This window comes from Chlorocebus sabaeus, chromosome 19 (genome assembly GCF_047675955.1).
Source record: "Chlorocebus sabaeus isolate Y175 chromosome 19, mChlSab1.0.hap1, whole genome shotgun sequence".
NCBI classification, from domain to species: Eukaryota; Metazoa; Chordata; class Mammalia; order Primates; family Cercopithecidae; genus Chlorocebus; species Chlorocebus sabaeus.
The window spans coordinates 3,680,127-3,696,142 of record NC_132922.1 but is presented as its reverse complement, the minus strand read 5'-3'; the positions used below and the strand labels follow the sequence as shown (position 1 = coordinate 3,696,142).

The 16,016-nt window shown below is 47.3% G+C and overlaps 1 protein-coding gene across 2 annotated transcripts in view; it reads left to right on the top strand.

The window, feature by feature from the left end:
- TBC1D22A (TBC1 domain family member 22A) overlaps positions 1-16,016 on the top strand; it is a 428,246-nt gene that overhangs the window by 356,422 nt on the left and 55,808 nt on the right. The window lies entirely within an intron of this gene.

The window sequence follows — 16,016 nt, the reverse complement described above, 5'->3', positions numbered from 1 at the left end:
GTCAGTCCCTTTGAGCTTCTTTCCAACACCAGGGCCCTGGCCCCTGAGGAGACTCATGGCAGTTCTTAAGGGAACAATCCTGCAGGGAGACCCTTGAGAGGGAGGTTATAGAGCCGTCAGGAGCTGCCCCAGGCCTATGCACCTTTCCCAGTGAGGGGATGCTGAGCGGGTTGAGTCTGAGTGACAGCAGAGGGGGCGGAACCAGAACCCTTTCCCAGGGTTGGGCTGGAGGCTGGCCCTGTCCACTCCTGGCTGACCTGAGGCTGAGTCACATGGATGAGAGATGCCGCCACATAGATGAGTCTGTTGGCAACTAGAAAAGACCACTTCAGATTAGTCCTTGATCTGTTTGCTTTTTTTAATTATAAAAAATGTTAAATATACAGAAATGTATAGATAATAGTCTAATGAATGCCTTTGAACTTACTACCTAGCTTTGTCAAATCTAAAAGATTTGTTTCATTTTTAAAAAGCTTCAGATCTGTTGTTTGTTTCTTGTTTAGGAACACATTTTACATGTACTAGGGAAGCCTCTTCTCTTCCTTTCCTCTCCTCGGCAGTCTGCAGTTTCCTGTAACCCACGTTCTCGCCTAAACTTTGTATTCCTCATCTTTTTAGTTCTTGCCTATCTGGAAACTGGGAACTGGCCTCTTACCTGACCCACTGCACTGCATGCCCCAGATTTTTTTTCTTGTTGATTCTTTGGAGGATTTTGACATATAATACATTCTGGATACAAATCCTTTGTCAGTCACATACACACTGCAAATATCTTTTTCCAGTTTGTGATTAAGTGTCTTTTGCAATACAGAAGTTTAAAATTTTGGGGTCATCAACTTTATCAGTTTTTAAAATGTATCCTTTGTTGGCTGGGCACGGTGACTCACGCCCGTAATCCCAGCACTTTGGGAGGCCGAGGGAGGCAGATCACGTGAGACCAGGAGTTCGAGACCAGCCTGGCCAACATGGCAAAACCCCGTCTCTACTAAAAATACAAAAATTAGGCAGGTGTGGTGGCGCACACCTGTAGTCCCAGTTACTTGGGAGGCTGAGGCAGGAGAATCGCTTGAGCCTGGGAGGCAGAGGTTGCAGTGAGCTTATTTCATACCACAGCACTCCAGCCTGGGCAACAGAGCAAGACTCTGCCTCAAAAAAGGATTAAAAAAAAAAAAAAAGAATCAAATAAAATGTATCCTTTGTGCCCTGAGGTGGTGTTTTTAGGCGCTGCTTTCTCCCCTGCCCTCAGTTTGCTTTTGCGTGTGGTGTGCAACGGGTCCGGTTTCATTCTTCCACGTGGATGACCACTTGTTTTCTCTGTACCATTGATGGAACGTTCCATCCTTTACCTTCCGGCCGGCACTGCTGTGCCTGTCATGGATGATTGAGTGTCCACCTCAGTATGGGGTGCCCCCGTGTCCTCTGTTCCACTGGTCTTTCTGTCCGGGGCCTAGGCCACGTGGCCTACATTAGTCCCACAGAATGTCTTGCTATCTGGTACAGTCTTCACCTTGTCATTTTGTCTTTGGGGTTGTCGTGCTATTTTTGGCCCTTTACTCTTCAATGTCAACTTTGGAATATACTTTAATTCCACAAAAATCCTGGACAGAGGATAGGGAGTTTTTATTAGAAATGCATTGAATTGGGGTCAGCATGATGACTCATGCCTGTAATCCTAGCACTGTGGGAGGCCGAGGCGGGTGGATCATGAGGTCAGGAGATCGAGACCAGCCTGGCCAACATGGTGAAACCCCATCTCTATTAAAAATACAAAAATTAGCCAGTATGGTGCTGCGCACCTGTAATCCCAGCTACTTGGGAGGCTGAGGTAGGAGAATCATTTGAACTCGGGAGGCGGAGCTTGCAATGAGCTGAGATTGTGCCACTGCACTCCAGCCTGGGTGACAGAGCGAGAGTCCATCTTAAAAACAAAAAAAAGGAAGACAGGAAAGATAGAGAAAAAGAAAAGAAATACATTGAACATATCAATTAAAAGGAGATAATTGACATCTTTTCCATTGGAATCTTTTTGTTTATGAACCTGGTATATCTCTGTGTTTAATTAGCTTTTCTTTTATGTCTTTCAGGTAACTTTTACATCATTTCCAAAAGTGTCTTACATATATTTGTGTAATATATTCCTGCGTTCTTCTGTCCCTCTCACTCAGCAAAAATTCTGCAGGGGTGGGTTCCCGTACCCAGAGGCTGCCTACCTGCCTTTGCCTTTGACTGGTCAGAATGCCCTTTCATCTTTGTACCTGAGCGCTAGCTATCCCCTGGAGTGGCAGGGGCCCCTGCTACCGTGCAGCTGTCCTTTGGAGCAGCTCTCGTGGCATGCTGGCTACTTTATTAGATACAGTTTACTGGAGGTTGTTAAAAAAAAAAAAAAAAGAGAGAAAATTAGGATTGGGAGATTTCAGCTGTCTAATCCAATTGGAATAGGATCAGGACTTTTTAATGGTCATTTCTAAGGCACGTGGGCTTTTCAATGAAATGTCTTTCCCTTAACCAAAGAGATGTATTATTTTTAAAGACGGTGTTGGCTTGAAGAAGAGTATTTCTCCTTGACCTCCAGTACCCCCTGTCCCCAGAGTCCTGCGCTTTCTCCAGGGTGAGCATTTTCAAAGGAGATTCTTACAGACTTGTTTTTCACAGGGGCGATGGGGCAGCATGGGGCGTGTCCAGACACAGCCCCGACCTCACTTACGGCTGTTCTGCCTCCCGGATGCTGCCCCCGCCCGTGGCCTGTGCACTGTAGGGCCGCACTGCAGGAACTGGACCCTCTTCCCCGTGCGCTGGGCAGCAGAAGCCGTGCTCCCCGCCAATGCACCAGGCTGCCCCGGGGAAGGGCCGGGTGAAGCAACCCCTCGACCAATGCATCAGGCTGCCCCGGGGAAGGGCCGGGTGAGGCATCCCCCCGACTCCGTGTATCAGGCTGCCCTGGGGAAGGGCCGGGTGAGGGCATCCCCCCGACTCCGTGTATCAGGCTGTCCCGGGGAAGGGCCGGGTGAAGCATTCCCCCGACCAATGCACCAGGCTGTCCCGGGGAAGGGCCGGGTGAGGCATCCCCCTGACTCTGGAGCATCCCCCCGACTCCGTGTATCAGGCTGCCCCGGGGAAGGACCAGGTGAGGCATCCCCCCAACTCCATGTATCAGGCTGCCCTGGGGACAGGTCAGACGACTCGCATCATGGGTGGCTTGGGGTCTGCAGGTTCCTCCCTGTTGCCCGTTACCTTTGCTGACAGTCCTTCCCTCGTTGGGCTGAGATGGGGACCCCAGGGAGTCGTGCAGCCATTAGTGGCACAGTGTCTCTGGCAAGCAGCTGTGCTCTGAGCTCCGACTGGGACCTCCTGTGAGGACAGGAGCCAGGGTCTCTGGGGAGCCTGCAGGCATAGGTGCAGTCAGGTGCTGCCCTTGACTTAGCGAGCTTGCACACAGTAACCCCAAACCCTGACTGCAGGGGCTCCTGACGATGAATTTCCCATCCTAGCCAGTGGGTCTGCTCCGGGGAAAACCCCTCTTTACTCAGACCCTGACAGGGGTCCCAATGCTAAGGCTGCTGCAGAGGTGAAAGTTCCACCTCAGAAAGCCAGGAGTCCTGAGCGCTTACTCTGTGCTGTGCTGTGCTGGGTGTCACTGTGTGGCAGTGCAGACCCTGCTCTTCAGAGCCTTAGACGGCAGCTGGGAGGTAAAGCCATAACCAGAGGGAATGGCCTGGCCGAGGTGCTGTCTGTTCTCATTACCAGATAAGATGCCTGGGAGGGAGTCTGGAGGGTTTTCAGGAAGGCAAGAGAGGCTGGGGGTGGAGGAGCCAGGGAGTTGGGTTTAGGGGCGGTCAAGAATGGTTTGGCCTACTGGAAGGCGTGAGCAGAGGCAAAGACAGTGAGCAGCCTCGTCCCTGCTTGCTTGCTTGCTTTTTTCTTTTCCCTTTTTTTTTTTTTTTTTTTTTGTGACGGAGTTTTGCTCTTGTGGCCCAGGCTGGAGTGCAGTGGTGCTGTCTCAGCTCACTGCAGCCTCCGCCTCCCGGGTTCAAGCATTTCTCCTGCCTCAGCCTCCTGAGTAGCTGGGATTACGGGCATGCGCCACCACGCCCAGCTAATTTTGTATTTTTAGTAGAGATGGGGTTTCTCTATGTTGGTCAGGCTGGTCTTAAACTCCTGACCTCAGGGGGTCCACCCACCTCAGCCTCCCCAAGTGCTGGGGTTACAGGCATGAGCCACTGCACCCAGCCTCGTCCCTGCTTTCTAAAGTTAGAAGACATCAGGGTGGCTCTGCCAGGTCTCACGTGGCCTGTTCTACACTCCACACCACCCTCCGGGGCGTCTCACACAGGCACTCTGGCTCGCCACTGTTTTCTCATCCATAGAGAGAGATGCAACGTGTTGACCTTCAGAGCCCTTCCAGCCCTGGTGTTTGACACGGGCCCCAAACAGTGAGGGCCTCGAGCACCAGAGAAACGAAGGTGGGGTGGCCTGGGGCTATGTGGACTGGGCTGCAGGCCTGACACTGGGTAGATGCTGACAGAGCCAAGATTGTAGGTCAAGGGCAGTGTTTGCAGTGAAAACTGTAGGGGGCTGAAACCCAGCTGGGTGGCTTCCAGGACCCCTGCCTGGCCCATCCCTGCAGCTGCAGGCCGGTCCTGGCTTGTTCTTAGTACTTCACACAGTGCCACACAGGGGTGAGGGCTCAAGGCACAGGAGTGAGGCTGTGGAGTGCAGGGGTGAGGCCTGGGGAACAGGAATGAGGCCTTGGGGCATAGGGGTAAGGCCTCAGAGCACAGGAGTAAGGCTGTGGGGTGCAGGGGTGAGGCCTGGGGAGGAGGGATGAAGCCCTGGTGCGCAGGGGTGAGGCCTCGGGGAACAGGGGTGATATGGTTTGGCTGTGCCGCCACCCAAATCTCATCTTGAACTCCCACGTGTTGTGGGAGGGACCTGGTGGGAGGTAATAGAATCATGGAGGCAGGTCTCTCCCGTGCTGTTCTCATGATAGTGAATAAGTCTTACGAAATCGGATGGTTTCAGGTTTAAAAAGAGGCGTTCCCTTGCACAAGTGCTCTCATTTTTTGGCCTGCCACCATCTACATAAGACATGACTTGCTTCTCTTTGCCTTCTGCCGTGATTGTAAGGGCTCGCCAGCCATGTGGAACTATAAATCCAATTAAACATATTTTTTAAAATAAATTGCACAGTGTCAGGTATGTCTTTATCAACCACGTGTGAAAACAGACTAATACACGGGGTGAGGTGTGCCCCTCCTCCGCTTCCTGCGGTAGGCTTCCTTCTTCAAAGCAGAGCCGTCTCTACCAATGGCGGGCCTCAGAGTGATCGCTTGGTCGCTGATGAGGCAGTTAGAGCCTCCGTTAAATTAGCTTTGGGCTTCTGGAAGACAGTCTGTGAGCTTGCCAGGATCTGCTTAAAAGAACCATATTTCTCTTCCATTGCAAAGTGTGAAAACATGCCCGATTTGCATGGCACTCCCGGGAGCCCTTGGGCATTGTGCTTCAGTGTGGCCCCGGCAGACTTATTGTCAAGTCGTCAGTCAAAGCTGCTGTTTCCTTCATTAGTGATTAAGAGAGGGTAATATTGAAATGATCTGAAATAAAAATTGCCGAAGTGTTCTTTTGTTGTATTAATCAGAACCATATTCGTCATTCGTCAGAATCCTATAAGAAATATTCCTGACTCGCTCTTTAAATGACACCGGAGTGTTTCCTCTGCAGACTGGCAGTGTGAGGAAGACTGGAGGTGCCCCCCTACCCCCAACCACAGAGAGGAAGCAGGGACAGGCTTGGGACGTTGCTTCACCGGGACTACTGGATGCTGGGCCGGCCTCCAGAGCCTGTCACTGCCCTAGTCAGGCGGGGGACGTCCTTCCAACTTCTCCATCTCTCCAGACCTCGGCTGGGTCCGAGACCTGTGGGAGTTGCCCAATGCAGTGCCCAGCTGCCTCAACCTTGCCTGTAGGGCAAGGAGGCCAAGGCCCCAGGAGGAAAGGAGCAGTTTCCCCAGCATCCTCTGTCTGCGGACGGGACATGCTTGGTTTCCAAAGCCAGCTGGTTCTAGGGTTTGATTGTGTGTTGGGCTTTTTCTTAAGTGCTAGGGCTGTAGCAGACCGGTGCCAGCAGGAACAGGCCCAGCACTGGAGGCCAATGTGGAGGGGTCACGGGACAGAGTGGGGGCACCGAGTTAGGTGGATGGGGCCTCAAATGCCTTGAGGAGAACTGGGGGCTTCATCTTCCTTGACGGGAGACGGGGCACCTCCGACTGTTAGGATCCGCTCACTGACACTTTGCCCACTACGCCATACCCATTGCACATGGCAGACAGCTGTCCTTGCTCCGGTGATGTCCGGAACTTGCTGGTGGCAGGGTGGCTGAACACCCCACCCCCAATCCAGAATATTCCACACACATGATGGTATTTCCTCATCTGGTCTTTTTGGCTTTCTGCTGGGAGGAGAAGGGAGAGCTTATGGTTTCACTGTTGACCAGCTCAAGACCTTTGTTTCAAGGCAGAGGAAGGAAACTGTTTCCGTCCCCCGGACCCCCCCCTGCGTTTGCTGCAGAACAGTCCTGAGTATCTGCTGAAGGTTCATCACTGAGGATCCTTTCCCAGTCTCTGGCTCCCTCCTTTACCTCCCCAAACTAGCCTGGAGCCTGCGAGGAAGGGGAGATCTTGATTGCAGGACAGGCCTGGTGGCATGGGGCTGGGGGATGCCAGAAGCGGCCTTGCGGGCTGCACCTCCCTGTGAGTCAGCCGGTACTGATCCAACAGCCCCGGGGGCTTCTCCAAGTCACAGCCTCCTTCTGCTTGACCCACCCCCGGTGTGTGCCTCCCAGTGAAGGGGATGGAGCCCCAGTCCTGAGTGGGCTCGGCCAAGGCCGGGTGCCCAGGGCTGGCCTGCGGCCACTGCTCTCGCCTCCCTGTTTACCCACTGAGTGCTGGGTGATATTTATTGTCTGGATTATGCTTCATTAAAGCAGAAGCCCATTTTCCATAGATGATATGCATTTTTTATTTATTAAATTACTGTTTTAATGCAATTTACCAAGTAATCCAAGACGAATAATCCACTTAAGTGATGCCGTAAAGCTCTGTTTCTCCCCAGTGCTCCGTTTCCATGAAAGTGTGGCGTCTCCTAAGTTCCACTCCTGGGCTGGAGATGTCTTGTGAGCAGCAGAATTTACAGTCCAGCCTTACTAATTCTGAGTAGGAGCGGGTCCTACCACTGGCTGGAGGCTGACCTTTGCACTCCCTGGTTAAATAAAAGGCTTTTAAGCAAATTCAGAGTGTAAACCTTAGAGAACCCATCATTCTGGAATATCCCAGAGTACTCCTGGAGACCTTTTCCCTCTCAGTATTTGCAATGCTAATTACCACTCATGCATTCCTCAGGGCCTTACGCACCTAAAGGTTTTTGTTTGTTCAAGTCACCTAAGGTATTTAAAAGGAAAGATCCACGTTTCTTCTTTTTTCCCCCCCTCAACCCTCACCCCAGAAAGAGGTACATTTCTCTAGGTACATTCTCCATGCACCTGGCCTGTCCCTTTCCCCAGGCTCCTGGCGACCCAAGGTCGTGGATTTGGGGGTGTGTGTAATTTCATTCAGTTGCCATTCCTACTCTAGGCTTGGGGCTGGGATTATAATGAAGAAGCGGTCACGGGGGAAAGCTGACACACGGGACACACTGGACTGTGACGGTGTGGCACGTGCCGTGTGGAGACATGGCCAGGGCTCCTGGGAAGAAGGGGTGGAGACAGCCCACTACCTGGGAGAAAGGGGGAAGATCCTGAAGAGTGAAAGGGTTTATCTAGGAGAACAAACAAGGAGCATCCCCTCCTGGGGTAGCAGAGTGCCTAAGAGAGCCAAGGCTGCAGAGGGTTGGAACACCAGGTGCGGGGTGGGTAGAGACCGGATGTCCGGTCTGCTCTGGCTCACTTCTACTTTATCCTGAAGGCAAGGGGTATTTAAAGATAAAATGGTGACATGATAGGAGCCCGCTGAGTTATAAAGGGCGTCCTAGTTACAGCGCAGGGAGGGCTGACATGCCCAGATAATGGGATACAGGGTCCTCAGTGGCATTTAAACTCAGTTTAAATATTTGGTCGATTTTAATTCCAGCACAAACGTGTGACATTTTAATGGCTGTATATATTTCAAATGGATATTGAGGACTAAGCTCTGATTTTTTTTTTTTATCTTGCCCAAATTCCTGTCTAAGGGGTCTGGAGAGTCAGGCCCTACAAACCATACAAAAATTCTCATCAGATGGGTTTTAATTAACCCTGTATATCATGACTTACTTTCCAGCCTGACTCTGGCATAACATTATATGACAAAGAAAGTCAAAGTATTTTACCCCAAAACATGTTTCTTTGCCATATTTTGAAATGGCAAATTTGTCCTTTGTCGGGGAAAATTTGCATCTGTAATGAATCTTGGCCGGCACTGTTTCTCACGCCTGTAATCCCAGCACGTTGGGAGGCAGAGGCAGGTGGATCACGAGGTCAGGAGTTTGAGATCAGCCTGGCCAATATGGTGAAACCCTGTCTCTGCTAAAAATAAAAAAATGAGCCAGGTGTGGTGGTGTGCACCTGTAGTCCCAGCTACTTGGGAAGCTGAGGCAGGAGAATTGCTTGAACCCAGGAGGCAGAGAGGTTGCAGTGAGCTGAGATTGCGCCACTGCACTCCAGCCTGGGCGACAGACTGAGACTCTGTCTCAAAAAACAAAACAAAACAAACAAAACAAAAAAGAATCTCTTAAGATAGCTGGATTTTTTTCTTCCAGGCCCTCCCAATCCTAAAGAGATTAAGAGTCTAGCACCTTTTAAAGATTCAGTAAATGGCGCAGTGGCTCACACCTGTAGCCCCAGCACTTTGGGAGGCCGAGGTGGGCAGATCACCTGAGATCAGGAGTTCGAGACCAGCCTGACCAACATGATGAAACCCTATCTCTACTGAAAATACAAAAATTAGATGGGCGTGATGGCACGCGTCTGTAATCCCAGCTACTCCGGAGGCTGAGGCAAGAGAATTGCTTGAACCCAGGAGGCGGAGGTTGCAGTGAGCTGAGATCATGCCATTGCACTCCAGCCTGGGTGACAGAGAAAGACTCTGTTTAAAAAAAAAAAAAAAAAAAAAAAAAAGATTCAATAGGAAACATTTCTCTCTATTGTCTGTAAGGGCAGCCACTATAAGACTTCAAAAGAACCTTCATCTCCACAGTCTTTTATCTTAACCTGGACATTTCCTTTCTATGATCCCAGGTCTTTAGACAAACTCAACCAATTGTCAACTAGAACATGTATAAATTTACCTATCGCCTGGGAACAACCTCCCGACCGCTGCCACTGCCGCCTTTCAGTTGTCCTGCCTTTGTGGACCAAACCAGTGTATGTCTTAAATGTATTTGATTGATGTCTCATGCCTCCCTATAATGTATAAAATCAAGCTGCACCCTGACCCCTTTGGGCATATGTTCTGAGAACCTCCTGAGGTCTGTGTCATCGGCCGTGGTCACTCATATTTGACTCAGAATAAATCTCTTTAAATATTTTACAGAGTTTGACTCTTTTTGTCAACAATATCATAAAAAAACTAGCACATCAAACCTATACTACAAAGCCACAGTAGTAATATATTTAAGGTTCTTGAAATGAGTGGATTTAAAAAAATAATAATAGGGCAAGGCCTTCCCTTTCTGGTGGTATGGTGAATGTGATGTGCAAAAGGCCCTTCTGTTTTTTGTGTGAATACACCAAATAATGCTGGTGTGTTTTTAAAAAACATAACCACAAAGGTGAGACTATCAGAGACCAGAAATCTCGAGAAAATACAAATCTAGCGAGATAGGGGAGCAACATCAAAGCTGGTCTTTACCCAGGGGTATCTGCCAGTTGATTTTAATGAGCCACTGGGAGGAGTCAAAACCTGGGGATTGTTTTTTTCAGAGTCTAAACAGGTGCTGTGTTTGCTTTTCTTAGCCTTGGCCAGGTTAAAGGAGGAAGAAAGAACCCTCCCCCTCCTCAGAATTTCCACCTACAATCCTACATTCACATGGATTGGGAACCCTAGTTCATGTTACTTATTTGACCTAAAAAATTGCAAGCTAAAAATTTGGTTTAATGTAGTCTGGGATAACAATGCCTTCAGGCTCTAGAGAAGCAAATACAGTCCCCCAACCCGAAAAAGAAAAGCCTCAAAGAATTCCAACAGATATACATTCTAAGGAGCATAATGACAGGAGAAGTCAAGGAAGTGGGCCACCAGGAGCAAGAATCAGCAGTGAAAACAGACTGCAGAAAGAGATCTACAGAGATTTTAGAATTATCTGAGATGTACTATGAAAATAAGCTTGTACAATTTACATTGTACATTTTGTAATACAAAGAAAGATACTGAATGAAAGAAGGAGGAGTAACTATCAATTTACAAGGCAAGTCTGAAGAAATAACCAAGGTTGAAACGTAATAGATAAGTGAAATAAATTGTGACACAGTTGAAGAGATTATTAATGAAGTAGAAGAGAGATTTGAGGAAAGTACTTCTCCCAGAAAGACAAAGAGACGGAAGATATAAAAAGAGAGGCTAAAGGAAACGAAGGATAGAATGAAAAGACCCCACCTCTTATCTGATCAGAGTTCTGGGAAAATAAAGAGAATGGGTACAGATGGATGTTTGATAGGAGATAATGGATGACTGTTTTCAAAACTGATGAAAACTACTTATTCTCCAGATTCAGAAAGACCAATATCTCTAGCAGAATAAATATCACAAGGAAACTGCAAAACGTCCAAGACAAAGAAAGTATTCACAAGCAGTCAGAGAGAAAAGTTAGATTGCTTATGAAGAAATGACAAATAGATTGATAGCATTCAGTAGTGGAGGCTAGAAGATAATGCAGTATCTTTTAAAATAATAGTCAACTTAGAATTGTATATCCAGCAAACTATCTTTCAAGAATGAGAATAAAGACATTTTTAGACAAATGAAATCTGAGAAGGTTTACAACCAAAAGACCCTCTCATTAAAGGTTGAATTTCAAGAAGGATAATAATTTCCAAAGAAAGGTCTAGGTGCAAGAAGAAATAATGAGAAAAAAAAATAGGTAAAGTCATGAAAAACTCTAAACAAACATTGATGTATAAAAGAACAAAAAGAAGATCTCTATTTATAATTTTGGGAGGCCGAGGCAGGTGGATCGTGGGGTTAAGAGATTGAGACCATCCTGGCCAACATGGTGAAACCTCGTCTCTACTAAAAATAGAAAAATTAGCTGGGCGTGGTGGTGCGTGCCTGTAGTCCCAGCTACTCGGGTGGCTGAGGCAGGAGAATTGCTTCAACCCGGGAGGAGGAGGTTGCTGTGAGCCGAGATTGCGTTGCTGCACTCCAGTCTGGCAACAGAGCGAGACTCCATCTCAAAAAACAAACCAAACCAAAAAAAAAAAAAAAAAAAAAGTCACAGTAGAACTGAAATTCTGGAAAGCACGAGTACATAGCTAGGGAAGATTAGGTCTGTGTGTGGTGCTGCTGTGATGATATGACTAAAATTAAAATATTCTTAATTTTTTGTATTGTTTGGGAGGAGAATAAAGATAATTCATTTTAGATCATTAAGTTAAATATACATCTTAAAATTTGTAGAGGGCCTATTAAAATAATAGAAACAATTCAGTAACTTCCTGATTAATTGGGGTTGGGGCATTAGAATGTAGAGAGAAGTAGGTTAGTCCACATGCAGGCAAGAAAGACAAATGATAGAAAAAGTAGAACAGTTGGAAAGTTCTAAACGAGAGCATGTGAATTAACCTGAATGCGTCAGGAGTCACAGCCAGCAGAGACCAAGCTCTTCGGTTAGAAAGCATGACCGGAGTTTAAAAACCCAGTGCTATGCTAGTTATAAGAGAAATATAAGGAAATAAAGATTAGGGGGGAAAACAACAGCTACCAACAAACAGAAATGAAGATTTTCAGGACCCCATTTTCAATATCATCAAAAATATGAACTTGTTAGGGAAAATCTAAAAACAGAATAATAGACCTTTACTGAGAAAACCATCAAACACGGGTGAAGAGAAAGAAGATCTGATTAAATGAAGAGCTATATCATGGTCATGAGTCAGAAGATGGATTAAAAGCTATACTATGGTCATGAGTCAGAAATCCCAGCAAACTTTTCTGTAAAAATTGACAAAACAGGTTCTAAAATTCATACAGAAATGCAGAAGATTTGGAATAGCCAAAACGGCCTTGAAAAAGAAGACATAAGGGAGGGCTAGCACTAGCTGAAGTTTTCAACAAATTGCTGGAACAATTGGATATCCATGTGCATACAGATGAACTTCCAGGCCGATCATGGTGGCTCACGCCTGTAATCCCAGCACTTTGGGAGGCCGAGGTGGGCAGATCACCTGAGGTCAGGAGTTTGAGACCAGCCTGACCAACATGGAGAAACCCTGTCTCTATTAAAAATACCAAATTAGCCAGGCATGGTGGCGCATGCCTGTAATCCCAGCTACTCAGGAGGCTGAGGCAGGAGAATCACTTAAACCCGGGAGGCAGAGGTTGCGGTGAACCGAGATCATGCCATTGCACTCCAGCCTGGGCAACAAGAATGAAACTCCATCTCAAAACAAACAAACAAATAACAAATGAACTTCCATACCTTTTACCATATACAAAAATTAACTCAAAATGGAGTATAGATCTAAAGTAAAATTTAAAACTATAAACCTTGTAGAAGAAAACCTTTGTGCCCTTGAGTTAGGCAATGATTTTTTAGCTAAGACACCAACAGCATGATCTGTAAAAGAACAAAGTACTAGGTTGAACCTCATCAAAATTTAAAACCCATGATCTGGCCTGGCGCGGTGGCTCACGCCTGTAATCCCAACACTTTGGGAGGCCAAAGCAGTGGATCATGGTCAGGAGATTGAGACCATCCTGGCCGACATGGTGAAACCCCATCTCTACTAAAAATACAAAACATTAGCCGGGCGTGGTGGCGGGTGCCTGTAGTCCCAGCTCTTTGGGAGGCTGAGGCAGGAGAATGGCGTGAACCTGGGAGGCAGAGGTTGCAGTGAGCCGAGATCCCACCACTGCACTCCAGCCTGGGCGACAGAGCGAGACTCTGTCTCAAAAACAACAACAACAACAACAACAACAACAACAACAACAACAAAACCCATGATCTTCAAAAGTCACTGTTAAGAGGATGAAAAGAGAAGGCACAGGGAGAAAACCTTTGCAAAGCATGTATTTCATAAAAGATTTATATCAAAACTAGTGGCAGGTTTTTCAAAAGGTAAACATACTCCTACCATATGATCCAGCTGTTCTACTCCTAAGTATTTTTCCAAGCAAAATGAAAGCCTATGTCCATTCAAAGATGAGTACACAAATGTTCATGGCATCTTTCTGCATAGTTGCCCCAAACTCGAAACAATTCAGTCTTTCAGCAGATGAATGGATGAACAAACTGTGGTATATCCATGCAGTGTGTGCTGCTCAGCGTTGATAGAAATGAGCGATTGGTACGTGCAGTGTCACGGTGAATCTAAGGTAATCACCCTATGTGGAAAAGCTAGACCAAAACCAAATGTGTATTATAGGATTCCCTTTATTTGAAAGTGTTGGAAATGTAAGCTAATGGGTAGTGACACGAGTACGTCAGTGATTGGGACTGGGAGGGCTCAAAGGGAGGATTTGCAAATGGGCACAAAGAACCTTTGGAGCCATAGATAATGTCCACTACCTTGGTTGTGATGGTGTTTTCCCAGGTGTATGCATATATCAAAACATATCAAATTATAAACTTGAAGTATGTAAAGTTTTTTGTTTTTTTTTTTATGAGATGGAGTCTCGCTCTGTCACCCAGGCTGGAGTGCAGTGGCACAATCTCGGCTCACTGCAAGCTCTGCCTCCTGGGTTCACGCCATTCTCCTGCCTCAGCCTCCCAAGTAGCTGGGACTACAGGCGCACACCACCACACCTGGCCAATTTTTTATATGCTTAGTAGAGTCAGGATTTCACTGTGTTCTCCTGACCTTGTGATCCACCCGTCTCGGCCTCCCAAAATGCTGGGATTACAGGCATGAGCGACCGCGCCCAGCCTGAAGTATGTAAAATTTATTATACCTCAGGAGAGCTGTTTAAAATACATTACCCAACAAAAACTGATACGTAGTTGTAGTCAGTTAGACTCCTTCCTCCCCACTAGAGACTTCAGAGCAAAAGCCCTGTGTGAGGATAGAGGTCATAAGTATTTATACTGTTCAGTACACGAGGAAGAGAAAATAATTTTGAATTCCTATGCTCCTGATAACATACCTTCCAAACACAGAAAACAAAGATTGGCAGAACCATAAGGAGAAAGACATAAACTCACTCTCATAATGGGAGTTTTGAAGCATACCTGTCAGTTATTGATAGATTATAAGTAGATGGAAAGAAAAAAAAAAAAACACCACAGGATTTATAGGAAACTTGAACCAACACTGTTGATGAACTTTATTTAGTGGACATATGCAGGGCACTCTATCCAAGAACTCTAGAATATGCACCCTCTTCATGTTCTCTGGTCTGGCCCCAGCTTGCTGATCATTCCTGTGGGCGGTTTAGTCCTTGGTGTTTATTTCTGTCCCGAATCACTGGTCACTCTCTGGTCTTTTGTGTCTGTGTACCTCCCTGGCATCTCCACCTGGATCCCCAAATATCTTAAACTTGGTAGTTCCAAAGAACAACTCACGGCCTTCCCACCAAAACACTGTCTCCTACGGCCTTTTCCACAAACCTTTCCCCATCTTAGGAACTGGCAACTTCACCCTTCCAGTTGTTGAGCCTCAAATTGTCAGAGTGGCCCTTGGTTCCTTTCTCTCCTACCCCAGATCTCTCATACGCGTTGGTGTATTTTTTCTGTAAAACCTTCAAAATACATCTCGAATTGGTCTTCCCACAAGCTTCCCTGCTCCTCCTTGGCCCAAGTCACTAGCGCTTCTTGAATTCTGACTACCATGGTCCCCTAACCTGTCTCCTGGTTCTCTTGGTTCTGCCTCTCCCCACCCTGCCTTGTGCCATCCGTTGTCAGTGTGACACTCGGAGGGATGCTTCTGAAGCCTGTGTCGTTCTCTGCTCAGAGCCCCGAGGATCTATACCCCACACGTGCCTGCCAACGCTTGCCTTTGCTCGCCTTGCTCTGCGGTAGCTGTGCTGGCCTCCTCGCTATTTCTGGAACGTACCAGGCAGCCTCTAACCACAGCATCTCTGTGCTTCCTGTAGCTTTTACCTGGAATGTTTCTCTGTCATGTGTCTAAATGCCTTTTCTGGCCAGGGGCGGTGGTTCACACCTGTAATCCCAGCACTTTGGGAAGCTGAGGCGAGTGGATCACTTGAGATCAGGAGTTCAAGACCAACCTGGCCAACATGGTGAAACCCCACTACTAAAAATATAAAAATTAGTCTGGCCTGGTGGCGTGCAGCTGTAATCCCAGCTATTCAGGAGGCTGAGACAAGAACATTGCTGGAACCCGGGAGGCGGAGGTTGCAGTGAGCCGAGATCATGCTACTACCCTCCAGCCTGGGCAACAGAGTGAAATTCCGTCTCAGTGAAGAAAATAATAATAATAATAATAATAAATGCCTTTTCTCTCTGAATGTTTGCTCATCTGTCACCTTAGGTGACTGACCATTTTACTGAAGTGGCATCCCCCTCTTCACATACAAACCCCCTTGCTGTTCCGCATCCCAGTCTTTGCCTTGTTTTCTCCATAGCACATCACCATTGAATGCAGTGTGCGTTTGATTTGTTTACTTACTGAACCACTGATGGTAGTCCTACAGATGTTGCATGGGCAAGGCAGAAAAGTGAAGGTGGTACCCCAAGAACTGGAGTTTTGGGAACCCTCAGTCTTTGCAGTTGGCTGTGTGTGCTTGAACTAATACCACAGCCCCAAGGTGTGCACGCCCCGAACCTCAGTGTGGGAGGGTCTCTGGGAGCTGACAGTGGTCCTGGGTCTCCGGG